Here is a 5,390-nt window from a genome sequence, read left to right as displayed (position 1 = left end):
TGGACTGATCCATTCTGAATCTCTTCAAAATCTTATCAAGGTATGTGCTTTGTGAAAGACCTATGAGGCGTCTCGATCTATCTCTATAGATCTTGATGCCTAATATATAAGCAGCTTCTCCAAGGTCCTTCATTGAAAAACACTTATTCAAGTAGGCCTTAATGCTGTCCAGAAATTCTATATCATTTCCCATCAAGAGTATGTCATCTACATATAATATGAGAAATGCTACAGAGCTCCCACTCACTTTCTTGTAAACGCAGGCTTCTCCATAAGTCTGCATAAACCCAAACGCTTTGATCATCTCATCAAAGCGAATGTTCCAACTCCGAGATGCTTGCACCAGTCCATAAATGGATCGCTGGAGCTTGCATACTTTGTTAGCGTTCGAGGATCGACAAAACCTTCCGGCTGCATCATATACAGTTCTTCCTTAAGATGCCCGTTAAGGAATGCTGTTTTGACGTCCATCTGCCATATCTCATAATCATAGTATGCGGCAATTGCTAACATGATTCGGACGGACTTTAGCTTCTCTACGGGAGAGAATGTCTCGTCGTAGTCAATCCCTTGAACCTGTCAATAACCCTTAGCGACAAGTCGAGCTTTATAGATGGTAATATTACCATCCGCGTCCGTCTTCTTCTTAAAGATCCATTTGTTTTCTATCGCTCACCGATCATCGGGCAAGTCTGTCAAAGTCCATACTTTGTTTTCATACATGGATTCTATCTCGGATTTCATGGCTTCAAGCCATTTGTTGGAATCCGGGCCCGCCATTGCTTCTTCATAGTTCGAAGGTTCATTGTTGTCTAACAACATGATTTCCAGGACACGGTTGCCGTACCACTCTGGTGCGGAACGTGTCCTTGTGGACCTACGAAGTTCAGCAGTAACTTGATACGAAGTACCTGGATCATCATCATTGTTTTCCTCTTCAGTTGGTGTGGGCATCACAGGAACGGTTTCCTGCGCTGCGCCACTTTCCTGCTCAAGAGGTAGTACTTCATCGAGTTCTACTTTCCTCCCACTTACTTCTTTCGAGAGAAACTCTTTTTCCAGAAAGCATCCGTTCTTGGCTACAAAGATCTTGCCTTCGGATCTTAAGTAGAAGGTATACCCTACAGTTTCCTTAGGGTATCCTATGAATACGCATTTTTCCGACTTGGGTTCGAGCTTTTCAGGTTGAAGTTTCTTGACATAAGCATCGCATCCCCAAACTTTCAGAAACGACAGCTTAGGTTTCTTTCCAAACCATAATTCATACGGTGTCGTCTCAATGGATTTAGACGGTGCCCTACTTAAAGTGAATGTAGCTGTCTCTAGAGCGTATCCCCAAAATGATAGCGGTAAATCGGTAAGAGACATCATAGACCGCACCATATCCAATAGAGTGCGATTACGATGTTCGGACACACCGTTTCGCTGAGGTGTTCCAGGCGGCGTGAGCTGTGAAACGATTCCACATTTCCTTAAGTGTGTACCAAATTCGTGACTTAAGTATTCTCCTCCACGATCTGATCGTAAGAATTTTATCTTTCGGTCACGTTGATTCTCCACCTCATTCTGAAATTCCTTGAACTTTTCAAAGGTCTCAGACTTGTGTTTCATTAAGTAGACATACCCATATCTACTCAAGTCATCTGTGAGAGTGAGAACATAACGATATCCTCCACGAGCCTCAACGCTCATTGGACCGCACACATCGGTATGTATGATTTCCAACAAGTTGGTTGCTCGCTCCATTGTTCCGGAGAACGGAGTCTTGGTCATTTTGCCCAAGAGGCATGGTTCGCACGTGTCAAACGATTCATAATCAAGAGACTCTAAAAGTCCATCGGCGTGGAGCTTCTTCATGCGCTTGACACCAATGTGACTAAGGCGGCAGTGCCACAAGTATGTGGGACTATCGTTATCAACTTTAAATCTTTTGGCATCTACACTATGAACATGTGTAATATTACGCTCGAGATTCATTAAGAATAAACCATTGACCATCGGAGCATGACCATAATACATATCTCTCATATAAATCGAACAACCATTATTCTCAGACTTAAATGAGTAGCCATCTCGTATTAAACGAGATCCTGATACAATGTTCATGCTCAAACTTGGCACTAAATAACAATTATTAAGGTTCAAAACTAATCCCGTAGGTAAATGTAGAGGCAGCGTGCCGACGGCGATCACATCGACTCTGGAACCATTCCCGACGCGCATCGTCACCTCGTCCTTTGCCAGTCTCCGTTTATTCCGCAGCTCCTGCTGTGAGTTACAAATATGAGCAACGGCACCGGTATCAAATACCCAGGAGTTACTACGATTACTGGTAAGGTACACATCAATCACATGTATATCAAATATACCTTTGGTGTTGCCGGCCTTCTTATCCGCTAAGTATTTGGGGCAGTTCCGCTTCCAGTGACCCTTCCCCTTGCAATAAAAGCACTCAGTCTCAGGCTTGGGTCCATTCTTTGACTTCTTCCCGGTAACTGGCTTACCAGGCGCGGCAACATCTTTGCCGTCCTTCTTGAAGTTCTTCTTACCCTTGCCCTTCTTGAACTTAGTGGTCTTATTGACCATCAACACTTGATGTTCTTTCTTGATTTCAGCCTCTGCTGACTTCAGCATCGAGAACACTTCAGGAATGGTCTTTTCCATCCCCTGCATGTTGTAGTTCATCACAAAGCTCTTGTAGCTTGGTGGGAGCGACTGGAGGATTCTGTCAATGACCGCCTCATCTGGGAGGTTAATGTTCAGCTGGGTCATACGGTTGTGCAACCCAGACATCTTCAGGATGTGCTCACTGACAGAACTGTTTTCCTCCATCTTACAACTGTAGAACTTGTCGGAGACATCATATCTCTCGACCCGGGCATGAGCTTGAAAAACTAGTTTCAGCTCTTCGAACATCTCATATGCTCCGTGGTGCTCAAAACGCTTTTGGAGCCCCGGTTCTAAGCTGTAAAGCATGCCGCACTGAACGAGGGAGTAATCATCAGCACGAGACTGCCAAGCATTCATAATGTCTTGGTTCTCTGGGACGGGAGCGTCACCTAGCGGTCCTTCTAGGACATATTGTTTCCTGGCAGCTATGAGGATGATCCTCAGGTTCCGGACCCAGTCCGTATAGTTGCTGCCATCATCTTTCAGCTTGGTTTTCTCTAGGAACGCGTTGAAGTTCATGTTGACATTAGCGTTGGCCATTGATCTACAAGACATATTTGCAAAGGTTTTAGACTAAGTTCATGATAATAAAGTTCTAATCAAATTATGAACTCCCACTTAGATTAGACATCCCTCTAGTCATCTAAGTGTTACACGATCCGAGTCGACTGGGCCGTGTCCGATCATCACATGAGACGGACTAGTCATCGTCGGTGAACATTCTCATGTTGATCGTATCTTCCATACGACTCGTGTTCGACCTTTCGGTCTCCGTGTTCCGAGGCCATGTCTGCACATGCTAGGCTCGTCAAGTTAACCCTAAGTGTTTTCGCTGTGTAAAACTGTCTTACACCCGTTGTATGTGAACGTAAGAATCCATCACACCCGATCATCACGTGGTGCTTAGAAGCGACGAACTGTAGCAACGGTGCACAGTTAGGGGAGAACACTTCTTGAAATTTTATAAGGGATCATCTTATTTACTACCGTCGTCCTAAGTAAACAAGATGCATAAACATAATAAACATCACATGCAATTATATTGTTGTGACATGATATGGCCAATATCATATAGCTCCATTGATCTTCATCTTCGGGGCTCCATGATCATCTTGTCACCGGCTTGACACCATGATCTCCATCATCATGATCTCCATCATCGTGTCTTCATGAAGTTGTCACGCCAACGACTACTTCTACTTCTATGACTAACGTTTAGCAATAAAGTAAAGTAGTTTACATGACGTTATTCAATGACACGCAGGTCATACAAAAAATAAAGACAACTCCTATGGCTCCTGCCGGTTGTCATACTCATCGACATGCAAGTCGTGAATCCTATTACAAAGAACATGATCTCATACATCACAATTCATCATTCATCACAACTTCTGGCCATATCACATCACATGATCAATCGCTGCAAAAACAAGTTAGACGTCCTCTAATTGTTGTTGCATCTTTTACGTGGCTGCAATTGGGTTCTAGCAAGAACGTTTTCTTACCTACGAATCACCACAACGTGATTTTGTCAACTTCTATTTACCCTTCATAAGGGCCCTGTTCATCGATTCCGCTCCAACTAAGGTGGGAGAGACAGACACCCGCCAGCCACCTTATGCAACTAGTGCATGTCAGTCGGTGGAACCGGTCTCACGTAAGCGTACGTGTAAGGTTGGTCCGGGCCGCTTCATCCCACAATACCGTTGAGCAAGAAAAGACTAGTAGAGGCAAGTAAGATGACAAAATCCACGCCCACAACAAAATTGTGTTCTACTCGTGCAAAGAGAACTACGCATAGACCTAGCTCATGATGCCACTGTTGGGGAACGTTGCAGAAAATTAAAAATTTTCCTACAGTTTCACCAAGATCCATCTATGAGTTCATCTAAGCAACGAGTCAAGGGAGAGAGTTTGCATCTACATACCACTTGTAGATCGCGTGCGGAAGCTTGCAAGGTGATGATGTAGTCGTACTCGACGTGATCCAAATCACCGATGACCAGCGCCGAACGGACGGCACCTCCGCGTTCAACACACGTACGGGACGGGAGACGTCTCCTCCTTCTTGATCCAGCAAGGGGGAAGGAGAGGTTGATGAAGATCCAGCAGCACGACGGCGTGGTGGTGGATGCAGGGCGTCACAGCAGCAGGGCTTCGCCGAGACTACGAGGGAGAGACGTAACGGGGAGAGATGGAGGCGCCAGGGGCTGGTGTATGAAGTCCCTCCTCTCCCCCACTATATATAGGGGTGCCAAGGGGGGGGGCGCCGGCCCTAGTAGATGAGATCTACTAGGGGGGGCGGCGGCCTAGGGGAGGTTTCCCTCCCCCCCAAGGCACCTAGGGGTGCCTTCCACCACTAGGACTCCTCCTAGGGGGAAACCCTAGGCGCATGGGCCTATAGGGGCTGGTGCCCTTGGCCCATGAAGGCCAAGGCGCACCCCCTACAGCCCATGTGGCCCCCCGGGACAGGTGGCCCCACCCGGTGGACCCCCGGGACCCTTCCGGTGGTCCCGGTACAATACCGATAACCCCGAAACTTGTCCCGATGCCCGAAATAGCACTTCCTATATATAATTCTTTACCTCCGGACCATTCCGGAACTCCTTGTGACATTCGGGATCTCATCCGGGACTCCGAACAACATTCGGGTTTCTGCATATACATATCTTCATAACCCTAGCGTCACCGAACCTTAAGTGTGTAGACCCTACGGGTTC

This window comes from Triticum aestivum, chromosome 6B, assembly GCF_018294505.1.
Source record: "Triticum aestivum cultivar Chinese Spring chromosome 6B, IWGSC CS RefSeq v2.1, whole genome shotgun sequence".
In the NCBI taxonomy this organism is placed as follows: domain Eukaryota; kingdom Viridiplantae; phylum Streptophyta; class Magnoliopsida; order Poales; family Poaceae; genus Triticum; species Triticum aestivum.
Note: the sequence above shows the minus strand (reverse complement) of the source record.